The following is a 15,961-nucleotide window of genomic DNA, read 5'->3' as shown; positions in this document are numbered from 1 at the left end:
TGGTATACAAGTTATGGAAACTGGCCTGTAGTTCAGCGCTTCTTGCCTGTCACCCTTCCTGTATATTGGGACTACGTTAGCTGTCTTCCAACTTTCTGGTAGGTCTCCTGTTTCCAGTAACCTGTTATACACCATAGAGAGTGTGCTGACCAATGCTGTGTGCTGATCAATGCTATTGCCGACCAATGCTGTGTGCTGACCAATGGTGTGTGCTGACCGATGCTATTGCTGACCAATAGTGTGTGCTGGCCAATGCTGTATGCTGACCAATAGTGTGTGCTGACTAATGCTGTGTGCTGACCAATGCCATTGCTGACCAATGTTGTATGCTGACCAATAGTGTGTGCTGACCAATGCTGTGTGCTGACGAATGCTACTGCTGTCCAATTCTGTATGTTGACCAATGGTGTGCGCTGACCAATGCTATTGTGACCTAATTCTGTGTGCTGACCAATACTGTGTGCTGACCAATACTGTGTGCTGACCAATACTGTGTGCTGACCAATACTGTGTGCTGACCAATACTGTGTGCTGACCAATACTGTGTGCTGACCAATACTGTGTGCTCACCAATACTGTGTGCTGACCAATACTGTGTGCTGACCAATACTGTGTGCTGACCAATACTGTGTGCTGACCAATTCTATGTGCTGACTAAAGTTGTGTGCTGACCAATGTGGAATGCTACTAATGCTGTGTGCTGACCATGATGTGTGCTACCAATGCTTGGTTCTATTAATGTTATGTGCTGACCAATGCTGTGTTTTACCAATTCTGAGTCCTACCAATGTTGTGTGCTTCCAATGCTTTGTGATGCCCATTGCTGTGTGCTGACCAATACTGTTTGCTACCAATGCTATGTGCTATTAATGATGTGTGCTGACCAATGCTGTGTACTGATCAATAATATGTGCTATCAATGCTCTGTGCTACCAGTGCTCTGTGCTGACCAGTACTGGGTGTTGATTAATGCTGTGTGCTGACCAATGATGTACTTACCTAGTTGTACTTGCGGGGATTGAGCTGTGGCTCTTTAATCCCGCCTCTCAACTGTCAATCAACTGGTGTACCGATTCCTGAGCCTACTGGGCTCTATCATATCTACACTTGAAACTGTGTATGGAGTCACCCTCCACCACATCACTGCCTAATGCATTCCATCTGTTAACTACTCAAGAAACAGATCTGAGTATGTATACACACTCAGATCCGTGTCAGAGTTGTTAGCACACACAGCACTGACAGCACATAGCATTTGTGGCACACAGCATTGGTAGCACTTATCATTGGTCAGCACACAGCATTGGTCTGCACAGAGCATTGGTCAGCAGTAGCATTGGTCAGCACACAGCATTGGTCTGCATACATCACTGGTAGCACACACCATTTGTCAGCACACAGCATTGATAGCACACAGTATTGGTATCACACTGCACTGGTAGCACACCGCATTATTCAGCATACATCATTGGTAGCACACAGACAGCATGTTTTTTTCTCCTCCGGGGCGAAACAACATGCTTCTCTATTGTGTTTTCAGCTGAACAAATACCCGCGTTCAGTGTTTATCCTGATCGACAGTGTGGTGTTGCGTGTTGCTGAGTATCAGCCTTGTATGGTCGGGCACACCAAGTATCAGCCTTGTATGGTCGGGCACACCAAGTATCAGCCTTGTATGGTCGGGCACACCAAGTATCAGCCTTGGTGGTCGGGCACACCAAGTATCAGCCTTGGTGGTCGGGCACACCAAGTATCAGCCTTGGTGGTCGGGCACACCAAGTATCAGCCTTGTATGGTCGGGCACACCAAGTATCAGCCTTGGTGGTCGGGCTGATGTAAAACTATTGTTTGGGCACTGACTTGAATACTTATATTGTTGTTGTTGTTGCTGGTATATAGGCGACGACGATCGTGGGATCGGCTGCACCCTGGCGTACCCGTGAGGCTTTAATAGCCAAACAAAGTGGCAAAATGAACGTCACTTATCAACAGACACTAACGTGCCTCGCGGTCAATAAATACAATGAAGGGAAGATGATTGTGGAGCCCCGGGAGTCACAGAGTCAGGGACTGACAACACTGGCTAGCAACACCAAAAACTTGGCCCACGCTAAAACGCAACTAATCAAGTACACTTTAGCAGAGCAAAAGCCAGCAGCCCACCATGGCTAAGGGCCCACCAGGAGCCCACCATGGCTGAGGGCACACCAGGAGCCCCACCATGGCTGAGGGCACACCAGGAGCCCACCACGGATGAGGGCACACCAGGAGCCCACCATGGCTGAGGGCCCACCAGGAGCCCACAGTGGCTGAGGGCATATCAGGGGCCCCACCATATCTGAGGGCACACCAGGAGCCCCACCATAGCTGAGGGCACACCAGGAGCCCCACCATGGCTGAGGGCACACCAGGAGCCCCACCATGGCTGAGGGCACACCAGGAGCCCACCACGGATGAGGGCACACCAGGAGCCCCACCATGGCTGAGGGCATACCAGGAGCCCAATCATGGCTGAGGGCACACCGGGAGCCCACCACGGCTGAGGGCACACCAGGAGCCCCACCATGGCTGAGGGCATACCAGGAGCCCAATCATGGCTGAGGGCACACCAGGAGCCCACCACGGCTGAGGGCACACCAGGAGCCCCACCACAGCTGAGAGCACACCAGGAGGCCACCACGGCTGAGAGCACACCAGGAGCCCACTATGGCTGAGGGCACACCAGGAGCCCACTATGGCTGAGGGCACACCAGGAGCCCACCACCGCTGAGGGCACACCAGGAGCCCACCACCGCTGTGGCACACCAGGAACCCACCACCGCTGAGGGCACACCAGGAACCCAACCCGGCAGAGAGCTCACCAGGAGCCCACCACAGCTAAGGGCACACCAGGAGCCCACCATGGCTGAGGGCACACCAGGAGCCCACCACGGCTGAGAGCACACCAGGAGCCCACCATGGCTGAGGGCACACCAGGAGCCCACCACGGCTGAGAGCACACCAGGAGCCCACCACGGATGAGGGCACACCAGGAGCCCACCATGGCTGAGGGCCCACCAGGAGCCCACCATGGCTGAGGGCCCACCAGGAGCCCACCTTGGCTGAGGGCCCACCAGGAGCCCACCATGGCCGAGGGCCCACCAGGAGCCCACAGTGGCTGAGGACATATCAGGGGCCCCACCATATCTGAGGGCACACCAGGAGCCCCACCATGGCTGATGGCACACCAGGAGCCCCACCATGGCTGAGGGCACACCAGGAGCCCACCACGGATGAGGGCACACCAGGAGCCCCACCATGGCTGAGGGCACACCAGGAGTCCCACCATGGCTGAGGGCATATCAGGGGCCCACCATATCTGAGGGCACTCCAGGAGCCCACCATGGCTGAGGGCACACACCAGGAGCCCACAATTACTGAGGGCACACCAGGAGCACCACCACGGCTGAGGGCACACCAGGAGCCCCACCACGGCTGAGGGCACACCAGGCGCCCCACCACGGCTGAGGGCACACCAGGAGCCCACCACGGCTGAGGGCACACCAGGAGCCCACCACGGCTGAGGGCACACCAGGAGCCCACCACGGCTGAGGGCACACAAGGAGCCCACCACGGCTGAGGGCACACCAGGAGCCCACCACGGCTGAGGGCACACCAGGAGCCCACCACGGCTGAGGGCACACCAGGAGCCCACCACGGCTGAGGGCACACCAGGAGCCCACCACGGCTGAGGGCACACCAGGAGCCCACCACGGCTGAGGGCACACCAGGAGCCCACCACGGCTGAGGGCACACCAGGAGCCCACCACGGCTGAGGGCACACCAGGAGCCCACCACGGCTGAGGGCACACCAGGAGCCCACCACGGCTGAGGGCACACCAGGAGCCCACCACGGCTGATGGCACACCAGGAACCCACCACGGCTGATGGCACACCAGAAGCCCACCACGGCTGAGGGCACACCAGGAGCCCACCACGGCTGAGGGCACACCAGGAGCCCACCACGGCTGAGGGCACACCAGGAGCCCACCACGGCTGAGGGCACACCAGGAGCCCACCACGGCTGAGGGCACACCAGGAGCCCACCACGGCTCAGGGCACACCAGGAGCCCACCACGGCTGAGGGCACACCAGGAGCCCACCACGGCTGAGGGCACACCAGGAGCCCACCACGGCTGAGGGCACACCAGGAGCCCACCACGGCTGAGGGCACACCAGGAGCCCACCACGGCTGAGGGCACACCAGGAGCCCACCACGGCTGAGGGCACACCAGGAGCCCACCACGGCTGAGGGCACACCAGGAGCCCACCACGGCTGAAGGCACACCAGGAGCCCACCACGGCTGAGGGCACACCAGGAGCCCACCACGGCTGAGGGCACACCAGGAGCCCACCACGGCTGAGGGCACACCAGGAGCCCACCACGGCTGAGGGCACACCAGGAGCCCACCACGGCTGAGGGCACACCAGGAGCCCACCACGGCTGAGGGCACACCAGGAGCCCACCACGGCTGAGGGCACACCAGGAGCCCACCACGGCTGAGGGCACACCAGGAGCCCACCACGGCTGAGGGCACACCAGGAGCCCACCACGGCTGAGGGCACACCAGGAGCCCACCACGGCTGAGGGCACACCAGGAGCCCACCACGGCTGAGGGCACACCAGGAGCCCACCACGGCTGAGGGCACACCAGGAGCCCACCACGGCTGAGGGCACACCAGGAGCCCACCACGGCTGAGGGCACACCAGGAGCCCACCACGGCTGAGGGCACACCAGGAGCCCACCACGGCTGAGGGCACACCAGGAGCCCACCACGGCTGAGGGCACACCAGGAGCCCACCACGGCTGAGGGCACACCAGGAGCCCACCACGGCTGAGGGCACACCAGGAGCCCACCACGGCTGAGGGCACACCAGGAGCCCACCACGGCTGAGGGCACACCAGGAGCCCACCACGGCTGAGGGCACACCAGGAGCCCACCACGGCTGAGGGCACACCATGAGCCCACCACGGCTGAGGGCACACCAGGAGCCCACCACGGCTGAGGGCACACCAGGAGCCCACCACGGCTGAGGGCACACCAGGAGCCCACCACGGCTGAGGGCACACCAGGAGCCCACCACGGCTGAGGGCACACCAGGAGCCCACCACGGCTGAGGGCACACAAGGAGCCCACCACGGCTGAGGGCACACAAGGAGCCCACTATGGCTGAGTGCACACCAGGAGCCCACTATGGCTGAGTGCACACCAGGAGCCCACTATGGCTGAGTGCACACCAGCAGCCTACCACAGCTGAGGGCACACCAGAAGCCCACCATAGCTGAGGGCACACCAGGAGCCCACTATGGCTGAGGGCACACCAGGAGAACACCAAGGCCCAGTAACAACCATCACCTCTCGGCGAAGCCTGTGCCGGACACTGTCACTCCGCCGGGAGAATCAGCCAAAAAACTATCGCCTATCTATCTAAAATAAACTATCAAACACCAACTACCAAAATCAAAATCTATCACTATACCGTGTCCCAAGGCGATATGTGCGCCAGGCGTTGTAACAATCCGCACCGTTATATAGGGATGCCGTACGGCAGTATCGTTATCCCAAGTCCCGCAGCTCGCAGGCGGAGGTGGTGTCCAGACCGCCGCCCGTCGTCAAGGTTGAACCAGCTTTAAGACATATAATAAATAAATATAATGGTCTTAAATAATATTGTCGGAAAATCCGACACCATTTAATAATATTACATGCAGGCAGATAATATTGCTGCTGCGTTGTATAAACAAGTTAACCCATAGAAAATGTAACTTGTAGTGGAATTTCCGTCTATAGAAAACGGGATATCATTACCACATACTATTATAAATTCACCACCTATTATGGTGGGAATTATTCTTAAATACATTAGTCTTTGGACTTTACCATCATAAAAACATCTCATATAAATTAACTTAATTATCAGAATTAAAATAGAGTAAATGTGACCCTTCTATCACTTACTGTCATCTGGACAATGTAGGCCAGTAGCGTCAGTTGTGAGGGAGTGGTCAGCGATTGTTATTGTTTAAGACCACAGAGTCGTGGAGCGAATTACGGCTCCTATAAATTCTCTTGGACGAAGTGTTATGGAAGATCAGAGTAGTGATCTGCCATCATCAACACGCTGTCATCAATCTCAAGGGAAGTGTCTTTCCGAAACCCGTTTATCTTTCATTTATGGCCATTAATGTCAGTAGATATTGGGTGTCCCGGTTAGATCACAAATGATCGACTCAAACAAGGTAATTAAGCCTAGGTCTTTATGGTTCCTTGTACAGTGTTTTCTCTGATATAGCTGTCATATATTAGGAGTCTGGCTTTACAGCTAGCGCCCTTTTGACAGGTCAAGACGAGGAAGCATGCTTTGTGCATCAATTACTGGGTGATGGAAGCTACCTCAAAGAGAATAATTTGGTGTCTACATCCTAGTTATATCTGGTGGACTAAGGCCTGCTGTACAAATAAGATAAGGAACCTCTTCAATGTATGTAGTTAATACTGTAGTTTGATTGGCTGCATATATATAAATTTAATATAAACCCCCCTAATGTGTAGAGGATCGATTTGTGAGATTATTGTAGAAATACAGTCCACTTATCATCATACCAATTGCTATCGAAGTATATAAATTAACGTAAATATAAATTCTATATAAATTCATATAAATTAAATAAATATAAATCTCACAGGTCGGTTCCCACAAATATAATGGTCAACATATAATGGCTGCCTAACAGCCAAGCGCAGCGGGCGTCGTGCACGCTCTCTGTTGTTTACATACTGTTGGCGTACGAAACACAGCGCATACAACTGGATAGCGCCGTTTGGTATGATCTTTTAACAACTCTCATACATTCCATTCTTCACTATCATACTCACTAACATAAACCACCAGAAATCATTGCTGTATACGACGAATACTCACTACAATATACGACGATACTCACTACAATACACCACCAATACTCACTGTCATACACGCCCAATACTAACTGATATACTAGACTAATACTCATTGACATACACGACCAATACTCATTGCCATACACAACAAAAACTAATGAATATACACGACCAATACTCACTCTCATACACGACCAATACTCACTCTCATACACGACCAATACTCACTCTCATACACGACCAATATTCACTTACATACACGAACAATACTCACTGGCATAAACGATCAATACTTACTGTCATACAAGAGCAATTCTTATTCGCATACATAACCACTGCTCATTGACATTCACGACTAATACTCACTGCCATACACGACCAATAATCACTGCCGTACACGGTACTCGACCATCCTCGCCCAGTACTCACTACAATAAACGACCCGAACTCACCGTCATCCAGGAACAATACTCCTTGACACAAATGACCAGTAATGACCGCGACATACACAAGCAATACCCACTTACATACACGTCCAATACTCACAGGACAACACCATCAATGCTCACTGACATACATGACTAATGTTCACTGTCATACACAGCAAATACTCACTGCTATTCACGACCAATACTCACTGCCATACACGACCAATAATCACTTTCACAGACGACCAATACTCACTGCAATACCCGATCAATTCTCACTACAATACACTAAAACTCACTGCTATACACACGCAATAATGACTGTCATACACGAGCATCACACACTGTCATTCACAACCAATACTCATTTCCATACACGATCAATACTCACTGCCATACACAACTAATTATCACTACCTTTCATGACTAATACTCACTGACGTACACGACAAATGCTCGCTGCCCTAATCGACAAATACTCACTGACATACACAAAAAATACTCTGCCAATCACGATTACTATTACTTTCATACACTACCAATATTCACATCCATACGTGACCAATACTCTTCCACATTGAAGACAGGTACTCACTGCACTTCACGACCAATAATCACTGTCATACGTGACGACTCACTGACATTCACGATCAATACTCACTGCCTTACATGACAAATACTCTCTGCCATACAAGAACAATTCTCACTGTCATACTCGACCAATACTCACTAAGACACAAGACCAAAACTCACTGATATTCTCGACCAATTCTCATTAACAATCACGATCAATACTCACTGACATACACGCCCAATACTCACTGACATACACGACCAATACTCACTGCTATTTATGATCTATACTCAGTGCTATTTACGACCAATATTCACTGCAATACTCGACCAATACCCAATAACATATCCGACCAATACGCGAGGCCATACATGACCAATATACATGACCTCACTGATATAATCAACCAACACTCGCTGACATACGTGTCAAATACTCAATGATATATTCGACCAATACTCACTGTGCGAGATTCACATCCAAATCTCGCTGCGATACACAACAGTCACTGCCATACACGACCAATAGTCACTGCCATACACAACAAATAGTCACTGCCATACACGACCAATAGTCACTGCCATACACAACAAATAGTCACTGCCATACACGACCAATAGTCACTGCTATACACTACCAGTAGTCACTGCTATACACTACCAATACTCACTGTAATACACTATCATTACTGTCATAAAAGATAATAAAACACATATCATAAACAGGATGAATTCAAGTACATAGTCGGGTGAGACTCCACTGGTGACATCTCGCCACTCACTGTCGTGTACACTGGCGTACACGATGTCTGTCCCCTCACAGTTACACGCTGTTTCCTGTTTCTTAGGTACGCCCTTATCCACTTGAGCACCTTACCTTTAATACCTCCCTGTTTCTCATACACAACTAATACTCACTGCCATACACGTCCAATACTCACTGCCATACACGACTAATACTTACTCTCATACACGATCAAATCCTTACTGCCATACTCGCTACATACTCACTGTCATACTCGATCAATATTCACTGCCATATACAACCAATACCCACTGCCATACTAGACCAATTCTCACTATCATATACGACGAATACTCACTACGATACAAAAACAAGTTTTACTGTAATACACGACCAATACTCGCTGCCATACACAACCAATACTCACTGCCATACACAACCAATAGTCACTACAAAACACGAACAACACTCACTGCAATACACGACCAAAGGACACGGCTATACTCAACAAATACCCACTGCCATACACGACCAATTCTCATTGTCTTTCTCAATCAAAACTGACTGTCATATATGCCCAATACTCACTGCCATACACGACCAATTTTCACTGCTATACACAACTAATACTCGCTGCCATACATGAGGAATATTCATCAATATACACGACCAATACTCACTGTGATGCACGGCCAATAATCACTACCATACACGACCAATTCTTGCCACTATACACTCCCAATACTCACTGCCATACACGACCAATACTCACTGCCATTCACGATCAATACTCACCGCCATACACAACTAGTAATCACTGCCATAAACAACTAGTACTCACTGTAATTCACGACCAATAGTCACTGCCATTCACGACCAATAGTAATTTTTAATTAATTAATTTTGCCCCGAGGGGCGAGTTTATTGGGCAGCGCCACTCATCTTGTGAGTGAACATACCGCCATAGCAGAATGTACAACACTCCCCAATAGGAAGAAAACCCGCTGGGTTGTTCATCCTGTCACTTGTACCCAGACACAGCTGGGACTTGCTTAACTGTCTCAAGTGAACAGCTCCTCAAACAAGAAGATTAACATTTATCAACCCTTAAAAGCTTACGTTATCTTGCGGGTGCAAAATGGGGAAATCTTTTAAGAACAGTATCAACATTTGACAAAAAGTGCTTTCCTAACTCAAACAATGTGGGGTTTATTATTCTACAGTTATTCCTAATGTCTCTCAGGTGTTCACATTCACGTAGATAGTGGTCAAGGCGGTGTCCATCACTCTCACCACAGATGCTGCAACTTCGCTGATCAACTGTTGTTTCCATTCCAAATCTCCATGGATATTTGTATCCAAGACGGATTCTCGCTATTACAGATTCTCTCCCTCGTCGTCCTCCTCTTCGGCCATACTGATTGGGATTGCCAGCTGCAACCATGTTGTACCATCGTACAGATTCACTGGTTTGTGCTTCTATCCTCCTTTCCTCAGTTACCTTGTCACGGTGATGTTGCCTGATAATACCTCTAATTTGTAGTTGAGTCTTGGGTATGAAGTATTCAATATGGTCTCCTTCAGCGCCTTCAGCAGCCAGCACATCTGCTCGTTCATTCCCACATATTCCAACATGGGAGGGGATCCACAGAAACTTGATGACTCTTCCCTGGTTGGTAAGTACTCTCACAGCTCTCTTGATTTCAGCGACTATTGCAAGATTTTCTGCCTGATTTTTACTTAGGCTTTGCAGTGCTGCTTTTGAATCGGTGCAAATCACTGCACCATTAGTGTTCCGTTCAAGAAACCTTAACGCCATAACAATGGCAGTTAGCTCTGCTTGCGTTGAAGAGGCATAGTTCTCAATACGTGCTTTGTCTTCATTTCTGCGTTGGAAGGTATTATCCTTGATTACCGTGTATGCTGCACCAGCCCTGCCATTGATAGGATTAGATGACCCGTCAGTGTAGATTTGATCTAATTCATCTCCGGCTTCTTTATAAATGTCCTCGAGATACTTGTGCCTCATTTCTTGTGGTATCATGTTGGATTTTTTCATTGCCATTTCACTGATGATGATCTTGCACGAGTCATCCTCCCAGGGAGGTAACCTCTCTACAGGCAGGAGCTCACGGGCTTGCTCAAGCAGGTGAAGCTCTTCAAGGAAGCAGACTGCTCTGTGATGCCATTTTTTGCTTCTCCTGTTTCCCCCTGAAAGTAGCACAGAGCTCAGTTTTTTCTTGGCAATATCATTGTAATGGGGATCTCTGGCTATCCTAATTGCAAGCTTAGCATTCAGCTCCTGAATTCTGCTTTTAATACTGGGAAGGGACAACTCCTCTCGTAGATTAGACGTTTTGGCAGTTCTTGGGACTCCAAGAATGATTGTCATGGCTTCATTTTGAATGCTTTCAAGCCTTTTCATATCGCTTTGGGAGTAGGTGCACAGTACTGGTGCGGCATAGTCTATGACGGAGCGCACATAGGCTGTGTACATCATTTTGAGCACGGCAATTGAGGCTCCATGTCCATTCCAGGTCATAGCTTTCAGTGCCCTGAGTCGACTTTTGCATGTTCCTATGAGTTGGTTGAGCTCCTCTTTCTTTCCCTTGTTAGAGCCGACAGTGACGCCAAGGTACCGATAGTGGTCAACCCATTCAAGTGTTACACCATTAATTTGCAGTTCTTCATTTGCTCTCCGCTTGTGATGGGAGTATGCCTTCGTCTTGTTTGTGGAGAGAGTGAAACCGAGCTCAATACATTTCCTTCCGAGGAGTTCAATGGACTGTTCAATTTTTCCCAAGGTGGGAGCTTGTATTAGGACATCATCTGCATATCCCACTTGTTGTGTTCCTTCCGGAAAATCAATATTTGCAATGGCGTTCATAAGTACATTGAATAGTGTAGGGCTTAAGACTCCGCCTTGGGGGGTCCCGAGTTCCATATTCATTGTTCTGGAGACTGCTCCATTGAAGCAAACCTTGGCTTTCCTTCCTGTGAGGTAGTCTTCAACCCATTTCATGAGTCTCCCCTTGACACCCATGCATGCAAGCTCGTCCAGGATCGCAATCCCCTGTGCTTTGTCGAAGGCTCCTTTGATGTCAACAAATACAGAGTACCTAGCCGTGTCATTAGCCAAGTAATTAACTATACAATTTGCTGTGCTCCGTCCTTTAACAAATCCATTGACCCCCTCCCCTAACCTGCCTATTTTGTGCAATAGTCATTACCATTCACGAGCAATAGTCAGTGGCATGCATTACATGACTCGGTCATGCACCAGCACGAGGGGTGACTATATTAACTGTGCAGATGCGCAACTCGCCATGGACAGTCGAAATCAGTTGCGTGAGGCTGAAGAATCCGTCACTTAGTTGCTTGTCTGCCTGCCTGCCTGTCAGCCGTCGGGAGGACCTCCCGCTCCAGCACACTATAACACAGCGTCACTCCAACCATCGTGGTCCCCCACCCTGTGGCGACTTTAAGATTTACATAATAGTCGGCGTCTTCTGCTCGGCTTTCCAAGTTCTGGTACGGGCTATTCCCTCCCTGGTCTGAGTGTGATACATAATGTATCACTGGTGTGCGAGCTGTCATACTGGTCTGAGTGTGATACATAATGTATCACTGGTGTGCGAGCTGTCATACTGGTCTGAGTGTGACACATAATGTATCACTGGTGTGCGAGCTGTCATACTGGTCTGAGTGTGACACATAATGTATCACTGGTGTGCGAGCTGTCATACTGGTCTGAGTGTGACACATAGTGTATCACTGGTGTGCGAGCTGTCATACTGGTTTGAGTGTGACACATAATGTATCACTGGTGTGCGAGCTGTCATACTGGTCTGAGTGTGACACATAGTGTATCACTGGTGTGCGAGCTGTCATACTGGTCTGAGTGTGACACATAGTGTATCACTGGTGTGCGAGCTGTCATACTGGTCTGAGTGTGACACATAGTGTATCACTGGTGTGCGAGCTGTCATACTGGTCTGAGTGTGACACATAATGTATCACTGGTGTGCGAGCTGTCATACTGATCTGAGTGTGACACATAATGTATCACTGGTGTGCGAGCTGTCATACTGGTCTGAGTGTGACACATAATGTATCACTGGTGTGCGAGCTGTCATACTGGTCTGAGTGTGACACATAATGTATCACTGGTGTGCGAGCTGTCATACTGGTCTGAGTGTGACACATAATGTATCACTGGTGTGCGAGCTGTCATACTGGTCTGAGTGTGACACATAATGTATCACTGGTGTGCGAGCTGTCATACTGGTCTGAGTGTGACACATAATGTATCACTGGTGTGCGAGCTGTCATACTGGTCTGAGTGTGACACATAATGTATCACTGGTGTGCGAGCTGTCATACTGGTCTGAGTGTGACACATAATGTATCACTGGTGTGCGAGCTGTCATACTGGTCTGAGTGTGACACATAGTGTATCACTGGTGTGCGAGCTGTCATACTGGTCTGAGTGTGACACATAGTGTATCACTGGTGTGCGAGCTGTCATACTGGTCTGAGTGTGATACATAGTGTATCACTGGTGTGCGAGCTGTCATACTGGTCTGAGTGTGACACATAGTGTATCACTGGTGTGCGAGCTGTCATACTGGTCTGAGTGTGACACATAGTGTATCACTGGTGTGCGAGCTGTCATACTGGTCTGAGTGTGACACATAGTGTATCACTGGTGTGCGAGCTGTCATACTGGTCTGAGTGTGATACATAATGTATCACTGGTGTGCGAGTTGTCATACTGGTCTGAGTGTGACACATAATGTATCACTGGTGTGCGAGTTGTCATACTGGTACAGAGGGTAGATGTGTTTCTCCCTTCCAGTCAGTGTCCGGACCACACACTCGTCGATGAACCAGCATCATAAAGTTGATTCCCTTGCGAAAATTTCACTAAATATGAACAATGTTGAGCAGAATCTTCAGTTATCAAATAGGTCCCTAAACAGTGTAAATTAGACAAGAACTCTTAAATGAATTTGAAAAAGCAGAATACTGTAAACAGGAACTAGCAGGTTCATTGTTGTTTACAGTGTGGTGTGTCAAACAAAACAGGTGTATGGGGCGAATAAAAAAATCTATAGACTAACAGATTTTGTCACAGCTGGAATACGACTTATCTCTGGTAGTTCGACTTGTATAGGGATCTGAATGATGTAAAGTGTACAGTGTGTGGACAAAGTCAGGAACACACACTTGAGCATTACATCTTAGAGAAATAGTCATGACAAGTGATGTAACATTACATCACTTAAAATGAGACAAAGTTCAGCCATTTACAGATAAATCTAAACTTACGCAGCATGAAATGGCAAACCATCTTATTAATTGGCATTAAATATGTTAAATCCTTGCACTGTATCCATGTTTCGCTTCCGGTAGATAAATGACTTATGAGAGTAAGGAGCAAGCAGTGTAGTGTTGATAATAATAATATCATCTTTCCTATTACTCCTGAAATACCTCCAAAGGTAAAGCAGTTATTTATTAGGGAAAAGACTTACCATTAATGTATAATGCTTAACTGTAAATACATTGCTATTGAAATTTCAAAAATTCTAACTAGCTGATATTATAATTATAAGTTGTGCAAGATAGATGTAATTATTAATGTAATAATCTCTTTTGAGGTCTGATTACCTCAAAAGGTTATATAAACCTTTTGAGCTCTCTGTAATACATTTTTGCTCTATGGCTCACGGGATGAGTATCGGGTGCACAATAAGCCGCTTTGCGGCGGCAACAATCAATCGATAAGCCGGATAACTATCACCTCAGAGCAGATCAGTCTCATGTAGGCCTTGCCCCAACCCTGAGTTACTATAGAGTCCTAGAGTCTACCCGCAACGTGATGTGTCTTAGTGGCTTTGCAAGGATGTAAGAACATCACTGATATATACTCTCACGAAATCAATGTACCTTCGTGTATAGAAATAAATAAAAAATAAATAAATAAATAAATAAATAAATAAATAAATAAGGTGCTGTTATGTGTAAGTCAGTTATGAGTAATACTCTAAGTTTTTCTTACTACTGTCAATGTATAAATAGGAATGAGTTAGTTTGATGAAACAGCTGGTAATATAATTAGTTTCACTATATAATATAACAAACAAAATCTAATAATATGGAGTATTATTTAAAGAAAAACAAAGAGCATTTTCTATAATGGTAGCAATACAAATAAATGGAATAGAGCTACCAATGGTAACGTTGATAATGGTGATAATAATAAGAACAATGCAGGTAATGGTGTTTATGTCATACAGTATAATGATTGCAATTTATCACATGTTGCAGAGACTGGTCGTGGTTTATTGAAAAAGAGTTGATGAATAGAAAAAAGCAGTAGCAAAATTGGACAGGAATAATGTTATATATACATTGTTGAGATTTTCATCATAGGATGGAATGTAATAACAGTCGAATTGTATACAACTGCTCATATGTAGAAGAGAAACGCCTAATAGAAAAAATTATATTCAACAGATTCAGTAAAGGACAAAATATATGTTATAGTAAAGTGAGAATATAACCATAATTAACATAAAACCATAAAAACTAGGATTAACCATAAAACTATTGTACAGGAGGCAACACTAACTAATCTCATTAATTCACATAAGTACTGATATCCAGAGTAGGGATAATGACTCCGCGGAACCCTGCCCACAGTTCCTAGAAATCAGGATAACTGAGCATTCTTCTGGAACTTGAACATTCCTTGGCGAGTCCCCAGGAAGCATCACAACATGTGATGATGGAGGACAAGTGAGGCGCTCTGCCAGATTTATAAACGCAAACTCCTAGATTATTCTTCAGTACGTTGTATACAGCACCTTGAGAATGATTGTAGGTAACAACCGAAAATTTGGTTTGTAATACACTTACATAAAGTTGGTGTTTTCTTCCCCTTCATTGAAGCACTACAGCATTATAGAAGGTTCTTAATATATTTTCTGAGATACCTGTACATTTTTTTTTTACTGTTATATAATAATACATTTTCAGAGTGAATTGGAAATGGGATTATGTAGGGTGGAGAGTAAGAGAAATGGAGGAGAGGGATGAAATGGGGGGATCCTTGGGGATGGGGTAATGGGGGACACGGGGTGAAGAGCAGGAAGAGGGGGAATAGTGGACAGTGGGGCGAAGCAAATGGGTACCCGGGCGCATCCGGGTACCTATTCTAAATGTATATCAAGTGAAATGTGTCTGTCCAAAGTTGGAGAGGAGGAAA

The 15,961-nt window shown here is 47.8% G+C and overlaps 1 protein-coding gene across 1 annotated transcript in view; it reads left to right on the top strand.

The window, feature by feature from the left end:
- Positions 1 to 15,961, top strand: part of LOC138355656 (alpha-1-macroglobulin-like) — a 51,234-nt gene that overhangs the window by 32,384 nt on the left and 2,889 nt on the right. The window lies entirely within an intron of this gene.

This window comes from Procambarus clarkii, chromosome 68 (genome assembly GCF_040958095.1).
Source record: "Procambarus clarkii isolate CNS0578487 chromosome 68, FALCON_Pclarkii_2.0, whole genome shotgun sequence".
NCBI lineage: Eukaryota > Metazoa > Arthropoda > Malacostraca > Decapoda > Cambaridae > Procambarus > Procambarus clarkii.
This window is presented reverse-complemented; position numbering and strand designations above follow the sequence as displayed.